Raw genomic sequence first — 13,064 nt, forward strand, 5'->3', positions numbered from 1 at the left:
GAGGCCCCACAGTACAGACATAATTGCATCTGCTATCTCCTTTCTCATTCCTTTTGAGTTAGGGGTCCCTTAACCCCCCCGATCTGCATAGGTTCTGATGCATCTGTTCCTTTGAGGGTAACATTGGGTTTAACCAATACCCGATTCTCGAACTTAGCTCGATCAGCCTTTCTATTCTGAAGTCGGTGGTCTAACTGGACCACTAAGTCTATATATTCTGCGCAATCCTGGGGTGGGTTCACAACTTGAGCCAAAACATCTTTGAGTTCACCCCGAAGTCCACGATGAAATAATGTTAGTCGTTTTTCCTCTGGCCATCCGGATTCCACCACCAACCTATTGAAGGCTGCGATATAGGTTAGCAGATCCTGATTACCTTGTCGTAGGGATAAACGTTCGTTATCCAGGGCCTGTCCCTATGAATGTCTGACAAATAGTTTTTCCATGCTCAATTGAAAACCCTGAAAATCCCGAAGAAGAGGGTCATCCTGGTTGACTAGTGGAATTGACCAGTCCGCTGCGCTGCCACTAAGGTATGATAGTACAAAGGCTACTTTGGCTTGGTCGTTTGGGAAAGCTCCAGGTCTGCATAGAAAGTGCAAGCGGCATTGGTTCATGAACACGGCGAACCTTTTCGGGTCCCCAGCAAAACGTTCGGGTGGAGCTAAAGGAATGCTCCCTGGTAGAACCACTTGCACAGGATTGTTCGATGAAACAGGAGTTGGATTCCCCCCCAGTCCAGGTAGTGGTGTTTGCCCAGCTTGTTTTTGCAGCAGTTGTCTAGCAAGATCATCAGTGCGCTCCTTTGACATAATCAGTTCTCTCCTGAGGGAATTAGTTTCTTGGCGTGCGGAGTGCACTTCTGCCCTAACTTCCCCTAATTGGGCTGGTTGGTCAGTTTCGGAGATTTCCATTACGCCCGGGTGGGGATTTATAGATGGGCTTCGCGTTCTGTTACACTCACCTGGTTCCCACGGGGGCGTCAATCGGAACTGGACTGCTACGGTCTCCACCAGCGTTATTCGTAGTGCTGAGATGGCTGACTGGACCGGCCCTCCTAGCTTCGTTTGCTTGATTCGTAAAAGGAGCTTCCTAAAAGCAGGAGAAGGAAATTAGCCACCCAGTGGAAACGAAGAAACACTTGCTTAATTTGTTCCCTCTAAGCACCTCTGATATTCCCTTTTGCTCCCTCACCTTATTGGTTGTAATGATGAGCTCTCCATCCTGCACCGAACGCAGGGGCGCGTAGAATTCCAGTTGCTTCACTGGTTCGAAGATCTTGGGCGAGTTCCAGACGTGTTGGACTCTGTGGCAAGTGGCAAGGAGCCGTAAGTATAATGTCTATAGAGTTCAATTGTCTGTTATTCACTTGTTTTCCCCCTTTTGTCTTGCAGCTTGAACCAAGAGGAGTTCACCTGAAGTGCTGCAGGTTGCGCGCAGGTAAGAGTCTGTATTACCCAGCGCTGTCCGGTAAAAAATAAATAAAATGTCTTTAACAAGTGTCTTTTCCTCCCACAGGTGCAGCGTTAAAGATGTTGCATGCCGATGAAAGATGACTAGGGCGGTAACTCTGGTGAGTATAATATGGTTGTTTTGATTGTCTTTGTTGGCACCCGGCTCACCTTGTTATCCTTTGTCTCTCCCAGGTGCCACGGATGCAGCGACGAAACGATGGCAGCAGCGCTGGACCGTGGAGATGAAGACTGGGAAGTATGGCGGGGCGCTACTGCTAGCGATGCAATGCTTTTATTTCTGAAATCTTTTTCCCAGTTCGGAAGTGCGGCGAGTTCGGGAACAGATGAAGATTAGAAGTTAAGTTCTTGTGCTTATCTTTCTTTCTTCTAGGATGATGTCCAGGTTCGAGGCGGGTGTGGCAGAAGACAGGATGATGCAGGCACGGTGAGCGTTACGCTGCTGAAATGCAGAATAACGTGAAGCGTGTCTTGCTTGTCGGGCGTGGTTTAAATAGCCTCAAAAAGTAGTCTCAGGTAAAAAGTCCCTTGAACCACACCCGAGTAAAAAATAGTCCCTGTAGTAAAATAGTCCCCTCCAGGCTTCACGTTGGCCCAGATTCAATTGCAGCATGGTCTGCCTGAGGTAAGTAATGACTATGAGCCTGGCGCCTCAGGGGCCAGGACTGATTTCTATTATGAGCCTGCCACCTAAGGTGCCAGGACTGAATCCAGGTAGCCCCTAGCCGGGGCTGCTGAGGTTTTAATAAACGCCTGGATGCCTGCTTCCGGGGCTGATGGGCTAGGTCCAGATGCCCGGGGGTAGGCATCATGACACTTCTCGGCTGTAGTGCACCCCTCGTGCCGCCTGGGTGCAGCTTCCATACTAACTATCCTATTTGTTATTTTATCCTGTCGTTGTTGGTTCTTCAAATCCTCTCCAGTACGCTCTGACTCTGGTTTGCCTCCGGTAAGAATTCCTTCGTTCATTGGCTATTGTACTCTGGTTCTCTGCGTCAGGTTAGCAATATAAATGTCTTGCTCTTATAGGGAAACTCATGGTTACCATATTCCAGAAGGGAGCGGAACGGTTAGTTCAGGTACTTACTTATAATTACTCTCTGTGGCCCTCATTAGGACCCAGGCGTTAAGGGGTTTACGGCGCCATAAACGGCGCCGACCCTTAACGCCTGATTCCAAGGTCCCTTTGCGGGATGGTGATTTTAACGCCTGCTTTCTGCAGGCGTTAAAACCCATGCCGCAAAGGGACCTTGGTGCTAATTACGCCACCGTAATTTACGGTGGCGTAATTAGCGCCTTTCCCCATTCCCATTATGCCCTATGGGGCAAAAATGGGAATGGGGAAGGGTAAAATGGGAAATGGGGATTTACCGCCCCACTCACCTTGGAATGGGGCGGTAAATCCGCCAACCACCATGGCGTAAACGTAGTTTACGCCATGGTGGTGAGGGTACGACCCAGGCGGTAACTTACCGCCTGGGTCGTAATGAGGGCCTGTTAGTAGTCTGTCCCTTCTTACAGCCACTTATTAACCTGTGGACTTGCCTTTTCAGCTGGGTCCGGGGCCGGTATGTTCTCCACGCTCTTTTAGGTCATCAGTCCCTTTGTCTGCCTAATCTGATCAGGAAAGGGGCATTTCATGGAAAGGAGTTTTATCCCTCAAAGATAGGAGGCTCGGGTTTAGGTCTAACCCAAGCTCTACAATCAACCTAGGACCGAAGTCCCGAACCTGATACCCTGTTCAGCCAATCACCTATCCGGTGAGTAACACATTCTCTTATCAAAGAAGAGTTGGCCTCGACAGTCTTACATTGAACCTGCCTCGGTTGGAGGGGTGCACATCACATGGCGGTTAAGATTTATTAGTGTATCAATATACCTGTTAGCCAATAATGTTTAGGACGTAGTGGGCCGTTTGCATAGGGGAATGGGCTTAGATAAAGTGTTGCCAATTGTTACAGGGACTATAGGTATGATAATGTGCGGTTTTCCGCTACACAACCTACGCTACATCTCTTTATAAAATTGGTGACTGACGTGATCCCAGACTCTCCGTGAGATCAGGGGTGGCCCAGCCACGTATCCTGGTTTGCAGCACCCATCCGCAAGTGACCAGTCCCCCGTGCACGACTTAAATAGGTTTGCAGGGGTGTTGCCAGAAGGCCTGCCTGCTCCTTTGAGTGGGGCGCTGCACCCTGTTGTGCAGGTAATTGACAGGGAACCGGTATCGGAGGCGCTCGGGAGAACGCATAGATGTAAGTGCACCTTTGTGGGAGAAAACAAAGAAGGGAGAGTGCGTGTGGAGTATGTAGATTGTGACTGTGGGGATTGTAAAAGACCACGTGGCAATATATATATATATATATATATATATATATATATATATATATATATATATATATATATATATATATATATTCTTTTTATTTTTTTTTATGTAGAGTTGGCCAGAGGGATCTCTTCCATTGAGAGGAAAGGTGAGGTCACGGCAGTATAGTGTGAGAAAAAGAGAAGAGAGCAAATGGGATCCCCTCCGTTGAGTAGAGGTCCAGTATATGAAGGACCTGGGATCCCTCCACTCGGCAAAAGGGAATGTGAGGAGTGGAAATTCCCTTGTCCCGAGACAAGGGGACAAAGAAAATGTATAAACCATTGTGTAATTAAGTGTGGTTTTGTTGTGCAAGTGTATTGTATGACGGGCCTGGGATACCTTCGCCCGGTATAAGGGGGTGTAAGGAGGTAAATTCCCTCGTCACAAAGAAAAGGCTGAGGAAGGTTCTAAACCATTGTGTATATAATTGTGTGTTATTGAATTTTGGTTTAAGGGGTCTATGGAATTGTACTATGCCATGGTGGTTGTTGAGTTTTATGAAGAGAGGTGTGGTGTAATAAGTGTGTAGTGAGACGAAAGGGGAGGGGGCAACAGGGAGTGTGTGCAGTGTTGGGAGGGTGGAGTAGAACGGCACCACTGGACCGGTGTTTAGGGAGAGCGAAAAGTTGAAACAAGTGGATACACAAAGGGAACTATGAGTACCCCACTCAAATATAAGTGTACCGCGATTCTGAGGTACCGGGAAAAGAAAGTTAAGTAGGATCACGAGTGAGTCACTGATACGGGGGAGGGAGAATGGCTAAACCTTGCCCCGAAGAAGGATCGAACAATAAGGACGTGTTGAGCCATATGTACATATATTTCAATGCGAAGTATAAGGGGAGAAAGTTGAGGAGCATGTAGGGCTTTCTTGAGCTTTGGAGGATGGTTGAGAATTTAGAAGATGTCCCCGATGACCCTAAGGGATGAGAAACTGTAACCCCAGTACCCTTTGTTACATCTGCACCTTGTGTAACGCCTTCAGCCTTCTGTCTGTTATTGAACACTTCTTTCCCCTTCTCTTGCCTTTGCCTATAATTGTGTACTATTATTGCCTGAATCTCTGCCCATCCCTTAACCTAAATCCCCACCACTTTGTCCAAGTCACTCTGTACATCCTTTGGGAGTCCATTCTTTAGCATGTGATAAACTATTGCTATGTTTTTGTCCAATGGTTCCCCCGTCTCAGCCCTCCACATATCCTGCATTTGGTTTGTATGTTGGGCAGGATCTTTGTCTGGTTTCATAGTGCGCGCCATAATCTAATTTATGTCCGGTGTGTCGGGACAGTGAACTTGTTAGGTAGGGACCTGCTAAGCAAGCTAAATATGACAATTTCATTCACTGTAGAGCGGCTAGTGTGTTCCACAACAGGAATTTGTTAAGCTAGGGTTCTGACAGTAACTCAAGCATTGTATAGTGATGTAGCTGCTAGAGGAATACCCTTTACCCAGATTTGTTCTTGTATGGGAATTACAGTGTTGTTGGGTTGGGTGCCTGGCATCAAGAAACAGCCATGGAGAGTGCCATCTGAATTTTCGTTCAGGCCAGCAGTTCCCTAAAACCATGCTCTGGGTACATTATCACTCTAGACTTAGAACTGGTGATGATTGCGAACTATAAGGTAGTGTTAATAGGGACTGATGAGGGGGGATATGACTGGCATACAATTTCATGTATTAACCCGGCTCAGCCTCTGAGGGGGGGGAGTCAGATGCACAGTTATTTGAAGATGTTGATAATGATGGATAGATGATCTCTGAGATATGCATTCTGTGTCAAATAATGCTCCAACATAGACAGATACCCTATCCTATACTTATTGCCAAATGTATGCCCACATATCTACAGGAAGATATGGCGATTGTACCAAGCACTTTATGGACTGACAATCCCCATGATGTAGGCTCTTGAAGAGCATAGGAGCAGTCTGTATAAAGTTGAACCAGGGTGCAGTGTCCATTATCTAGAGAAGCAAACAAGGGAACACATGAGACAATTGTGGCATTATCGAAACAGGGTATCATAGTACCTTCAAAGTCCCCATGCAACATAGCAAAATATCCTGTCAAAAAAGTGAAAGGGTAGAGCTGGTATAACGCTCACCTTGCTTCCACGGGGACGCCTCACAACAAGCCGGTGGGCTCTTGGGGACCTCTCCACCCTTCTTGGAGTTCGGGCTGTCCAGGATTGGCTCTGGAAGATAGGAGGTGAAGTTTTACTGTTGTTCCCTCCGTGGCAACCCACCTCTCGAGTCCCCTCGCAGTTTCCCCAGGGGATGTTTCTCACCTTGCGTTCTGTAAGGGAGCGCTCTCCGTCCTGACGCGCTGGCCGGGGCGTGTCGTCGATGGCTCCGTATCGCCGAGTTACTTCACTGGCGAGGGCCGGAGTCCACACCGGCTGTGACTCATACTTTTCAGGTAAGTCTTTTTTGGTGAAAACAATGTCTTAGTTTGGCTTTGCACTAGTAACCTTCTTGCTTCTTCTTGCAGGTGTTAAGCGATGCGATGTAGGCCGGAGCCGAGTTCGATAAGGTAAGATGGTACGCCAATGTAAGGAAAGATTTCTTAATTGTAGGTAATTTTCCTTCCATGTGGCAACCCCTAAGCTTTTTGCTGTTGTTTTCACCCTGATCTAGACTTTGCCAGAGAAGCGCAGCCTTCCGCCGCACTCCTCTGGGCTTTCGCTCCATTCTTTCGGGGAAACTGTCATGCCCTTAAGACAGTCAGTACCGGGAAACGTTGTTTTCCGTAGTTCTTTTCTCATGTTGCAGCTTTCGCGCAACATGACACAAGAGGACACTGTAAGCTAAGTTACTGCTCTCTTGGGTCTCTAGTCACTCTGCAGGCCCTAGACACTCTCTTTGGATTGTTAACGAACGGTGCAAGTGAACCACGGACGGCACTGGTGGCAGCGATCGTTTCTTTGCGTTTTGAGCTCCTTTTGGCTGTTTAAGCGCGTTTCTCGGGCTTAGCCCAAAATGGTGGCCTGGCTTCCAAAATGGCCAGACCACGGGGCTCTTTGTCCTGCCCGCAGACCGTCTTGCCCCCTTCACCTTCCCCAGGTCGAGCCGACCCGGGGCCTTCCTTATTTGGGCATGTACTTTCCCACGAAACACAGATGCTTTCGCGGGCTTCTACATGCCTTGTGTGCACCTCCAGGATGTGGGCTGGGATGTCTGGTCTCAATACACATCCTGGGTGCCAGAGAGTCTAGTGTGTCTTGAATGCCTGGGACCACCGTGGTCCGTGATAGGTCCACGTATGGTGTGAGTGTTTTGTGAGCAGATCTCCCATTGGGTCCTCTCCGTTTTGGCACGAAGGGAACTCTGGATAAGAGGAGGCTGGAAACACCACTACCATGTCGATCTCCTGAGTTCTCACGAACGACGAATACAGGAGCCAAGTATCCTGCAACTAAGAGGCTGAACCGAGGAATCACTGGTGACCCGCTGAAGGACTGCTCCTCTGCACTGCTGTCGCCCTGTGAGACCATTCTGCCTCTGATCGAACGAGAAGGCCTTTGGAATAGTGGGAACAACTATTCTCGGCATCTTCATCATCTCCTGCACGTAAGCCTATGGAAGCGTCTCTGGGCCATCCAGTGGACTGACCAGCCTACACAGGAGTCTTGCTCTGTTACTGCCGTCAGGTTGTGTTGTATTCCGAGTCCCCTCCACTCTCACACGATTCGTACACTTGGCATTCCCAGGTCTGAAGTGAGAAGTGTACCTTGGGGTGAAATACACACAGCTGCTTCGATGCCCTGCTGTGGTAACCAACTGTGCGGGTTGGCTGCGTTTGCGACCTCCTCAACTCTAACTTCTGCTGCCACGGAATCTACATAACGCCGAGATGTCCCCTGCTTGTATCTGAACCTGCCAGCACTGAAATGACGCAGGGAAGCCTGGGTCTGCCTGCATCAGGGACCGGTGAGTAGCAACGCTAGGAACCGGTCGCCCTCCTGCAGTAGCCTGCAGCTTTTCCTCGCTGTGTTAAACAGCACGCCTTTGTCGCACTCGCGCTCTGCTTCTGCCCACAAGTGGAGGCCGCGTTTGAGTAGCAGAGATCTGTTCACCCTCCTTTGTTCACCACTCTGAACTGCCCGATTTCCTTGAAGAGACTGCCCTTGGCCCGTTGGCACTAGCGTGTGCAGGTACCTTTGAGCACAAGGCTCCACTCTTCGTAGGGCTCAGACTTCCTTCTAGTTAGGTGGCCTCTGAAGGCGAACTGGGTCTAACGATTACTTGCACTGCCTGTTTTCCTCCCCATCTAGGTGGTCTGCATATTTCGTGCTTCAAACTCTTTAGACCCTTCGGTAATTGTATATATATTGTATTTGATTGTGATGTATTGGTTTACTTGAGTTTTATCGTGATTCTTTGCTATGGTCAATATTACAAAGGCCTTGTAATAAATGTGTCTATATTTTTAATATAACACCTGCTTGGAGTAATTTTTAAGTGTCCTTGCTTTGTGTGCTCATTGCAGGCTTTCAGTCACCCTCACCCCTCTTGAGACCTAGTCTTGACCACCGCGATCGCTACCTTGATTGGTCTGGCTTGTCCAGAGGTTACCCTGTTCCAAGAAACTAGGCTGGCCTTCTGAACCTCTGCCCCTCCAGGACAGAGTTCAGAAATCCATCTTAACAGCCAAGCGGCGCAGATAGAGTCCTTGCAAATGGCTAACCTGTACTATTGTTTATCCTTCAGGCTGAGAAGATCCGAAGAGAAATGGTTCCCAGGAATCCTTGGAGACGAAAAATGTCTTGAAGATGATGGAAGAGGACGATGAGCGTTGGACATCTTCGATTCCCAGATGATGCTGCCCAGCAGGTAAGGATGGCGATGGTTCTTGCCTGGGACAACTTTGATTCCCAAAGAATGCTGCCGAGCAGGTAAGGATGGCGATGGTTCTTGCGTTGGAAGACTTCGAGTGCCCGAGATGCTGCAGAGCAGGTAAGGACGGCGATGGCACATGAGGTCAGGATGCAGAGCTGGATTCGGTGAATGTCACGCTGTAAAGGCAGAATAACACGAAGCATATGCTGCTGATCGGGCGTGGTTTAAATAGCCAGGTGGTATCCCAGGTGCCTCTGGGGCGGGCCCCGCCCTGGATGCTAGACCACCGAATGCAGTTCCCCAGTATTCCACATGGGGGCGGCCATACTTGTCCATTGCCCATTGAAACTCTGTCCCTGCGTGTGTCTCTGATGCCAACAGCACCAGGACTGACTCCAAGGAATCCGAGGAGGGCTGAATAAGGTCCTTAGGGCCCGTAAGCCCTCGGTGGGCATGAGATCGTGACAGCTGGAGGATGATTCAGGATCTCCACCCATTGAATAATATTGTACAAGCTGAATTTCCGTTAGTACCAAATCCTGCCATGATTCTTTGCAACATACCCACTGCAGCCACATATTTCACTGTCATTGACTTTAAAAAATGCATTCTTCTCCATTCCATTGCACCCTAATTCTCATTACTGCACTGCATTTACATATTGCGGACAAAGATTCCAACACACAAGACTTCCTCAGGGGTACTGCGATTCCCCCCACAACAGAGTAGTCCAAATAGGACTTGGGTAACATATGTGCATAGAGTATTATTATTCAATATGTAGATGATCTCCTAGTGTGCAGCACAACAGAAGACCATTGTAAAAAAGATTCTGTGACACTGTTGATATTGCTTGCAGAAGTAGACAAGGATCAAAAGCAATACTGTCAGAAGGAAGTGGTGTATTTGAGACAGATTATATAATCTGCAGAAAAAAGAGTCACCCCAGAGAGAGCAGCAGCAGTACAAGACACACCACACCCAACCAGAGTTAAAGAAATTGTGACAAATCCCTCGATGTTGTCGCTTCTCCCCACAAGGGGGACCCTTCCCATGGGGCCAGGGAGATGTGGTCGCTACCCGATATTGCCCCTTGGAGTGGTACTCAGTGTGAGGTCCCATTGGTGGGGACCCCCTCTCTGGGTGAAGTGAGGACTTTCAAGGGAGAACGCAGTATACACCCCTTCCTGCTGTTAATTCACAAATGTTCTGGCAGTCCCTCTACCGAGACCGAACACGGCCAAATAGCCTGTTCTATGGGAAGGTGCCCATTCGAGAGGGTCTACAACCACGTTTTTGCTCACTGTACCTTTCACAGAAGTATCCATTTGCATATCAGTCTTTGTCCCACCAACAAGAGCAGTCCAGCACCAAAATGCTACGCAGTTCTCCTCTGAGCAAGAGTACCACCAGCAACCCCACACACCTGTTTCAGCGTAGCCTGGTCTCCTCAGTGAGGGCAGGCTGTGCCTATCTAAAGTCAGTAAGCAAGGGGTCCTTCACTGTATTACCCTGGGTAACTTAGGGTGAAACCTCAAGTTCCTAAACAATTCACAGAAAGGTCTGGGAGTCCCTCTACCGAGAACAAACACAGCCAAATAACCTGTTCTATGGAAAGGTGCCAATGCGGGAGGGTCTACAACAGTGGTCTTCAAACTTTTTTGGCCTGAGACCCCCTCAGCAAAATTGGGGCAGGCCGGCCCCCCCAAAAATGCCAAATGGGCAGTATGTACAAATGGCTATGAACTATTGCGCCGCGCCGTCACCGCACACTACTCCCAGAATAGTCCCTGGGCTCCCCCACCTGCTCTCATCAAAGTCACTGGACTCCCTTATCCTACTCCTACCCAGTCCCTGGGCTCTCCCCACCCCATCACAGACCCTGGACTCTCCCCACCCTGCTCCCACCACTATCCCATGGCTGCTGCCCATTCTGTTCCCACCACAGTCCCTGGGCTCCCCTACCCTGTTCCCAACACATTCAGAGGGCCAGTGGTGGCTGGTGAATTTTTTAAGTGAAGGGGCCTAAATATTTCCCCAAAAAATGCCATAGTGACCAAACGTAGCAAGGGAGCCTGAACTAATCGGGGGTGGGGTTCTTTCCCACTGGAATGTTTTTAAAATAATGGGTTAAAATGTTGCATTGTAGAGCATACTTTAAAATAAAAATGTGTAAAAAGTCAAACAGTTTGCAATTGGTGCTGGGGTGTGCCAGGGGGCAGGCATGACATTTTTTACTGGACATCTACCATATTCCCATCTACCCACCACTTCGCCAAAATCAGGTCAATGGACCAAAACAAACAGACACACACACACATCCACACAGCAATCACTGTATCATTCACACTAGCACCCATACACTCTCTCATAACACAAGCATACACGCATCCATACACATATTTAAATAAAAAATAAATGAACATAAACGCACCTTCTGCAGGGGCCTGCGCGTGAGTGCTGAAACGCCCCGCTCCAGACTGCTCAGTCCATATGTGCGAAGAGGAGCAGCAGATCCCCCCCTCGTACATACAGACATGCAGTGCCCCAGCCAGCATTTCCAATGAGCTTTGCAAGGCTGTTAAGGCTCAGTGAGCATGTGCGGCTTGGGAACTGAAATGTACTGTCAAAGGTAAACATTGTTTCCCCTCGACAGTTCAGCCAGCCCAGGAGCACTCCCTCAGCTGCAAAAAGCAGCGGAGGGAGTGCTCAGTGTTTCACTGGGCTGGCTCTTCGGCTCCTCCATAATGGGTGAGGGGGCCAATCGCTGGATGCCCCCTCGCCCCTTATGGATGAGCCGCCAGGCTCGGACTGGCGTATAGGGCAATGCCCGTACCAAAAATGCAAAATGCTAGTGTGGGCCAGTCAAAATGGCCCACTTTTTTGCCAATGTCGACCAGTTTGATGAATTACTTCACTATGCAGCTAGGAATTTTAACCATTGTTGCAGAATAAATATTACTTAAATATCACAATTTGCGTATATTTTAACAAAAAACTCCCCCTTGGGTACTAGTCAAACAGTCTGTGACTAAAGGAATGAATATACATCTGCAACTGTGGGCCACTTTTTCATTGATGCCTGAGACCATTTCATGCTCGAGCCGCCCCTGCGCATTTCCTGAAACCTAAAAAAAAACAGTAATAAAAAAATAGAATAGATAAAAAAAAATAGATATATATACGGGATACATTACTCACCGTAATCGTATTTCTGATGCTTGTTTCTGCTTAGATTCACATGCCGTGCATAGGCCGACATCTAGTGGAAGCTGCAGAGTATTACAGTTTGTTTTTCGAAACTCGAAAATGGGTGGCGACACAGGGCGTGCCAGTAATACTATCCCTAGTGTTACGTCCACTGTACCCAGGATCCCTCAGACGTGTAGGACCCTCAGATTGTATTTTGTCTGACATGAGGTAGCATGAGGAGTAGCGCGAGTACAGATTATCCAAGCAGATAGATAGATAAGACTACAGGCATCCATGCGCCTTCTCTCAGAGGGGAGGAAGGGCGGCGCATGTGAATCTAAGCAGATACAAGCATCAGAAATACGATTACAGTGAGTAATGTATCCCTTCTGAGGCTTGTGGAATCTACTTAGATCACATGCTGTGCATAGATTAGCAAGCAGTGTTAGAAGAAGGAGGTGGGATGTGAGAAGGATCATGAGCGAACAGATGGCTCTTGGCATAAAAGGCAGAGTTTTATCATAAAGGGAGTAGATACAGTTTACTATCCATTTTGAGATGGCACCTTTAGAGACGCGATCTCCCTCTCTGCCTGTAGCTACAGAGACGAACAGTTGGTCTGTCTTTCTCAGCGGTCTGGTCTTGTTTACATAGTAGAGGACCGCTCTTCGCACATCTAGTGTGTGTAGTATCACCTCAGCAGAGCTTTTGGGTTCTTGGAAGAAGGCCGGTAGCTCAATTGCCTGGTTAACATGGAATTTTGAAATGAAATTAGGTGAGAACCTAGGGTGTGTTCGTAGAACCAGCTTATCCTTAAGAACAGTAAAGAAAGGATCCTACACTGACAGAGCCTGAATTTCACTGACCCTTTTTATGGATGTAATGGCTACTAAGAAGGCCTTTTTATAGGTCAGGTGTTTGAGACTAGCCTTATGCATGGGTTCAAAGGGTGGGCCCATGAGTTTAGCAAGCACCACATTAAGGTCCCATCCTGGTGGTGGGTTTGAAATTGGGGGGTGGAGTCTCTTTACCCCTTCCATGAAGGCTTTAACCACTGGTACTTTCCACCAAGACACCTTGTTATGGGGGGTGGTGTGCCGCCAGGTGTACCTTGAGTGAATTAAATACCAACCCTGCGTCCAGCAGGTGGAGCATGTAGGTGACAATATTGGAAGGAGTGCAATCAACC

This window comes from Ambystoma mexicanum, chromosome 13 (assembly GCF_040938575.1).
Source record: "Ambystoma mexicanum isolate Mex_15411 chromosome 13, UKY_AmexF1_1, whole genome shotgun sequence".
NCBI classification, from domain to species: domain Eukaryota; kingdom Metazoa; phylum Chordata; class Amphibia; order Caudata; family Ambystomatidae; genus Ambystoma; species Ambystoma mexicanum.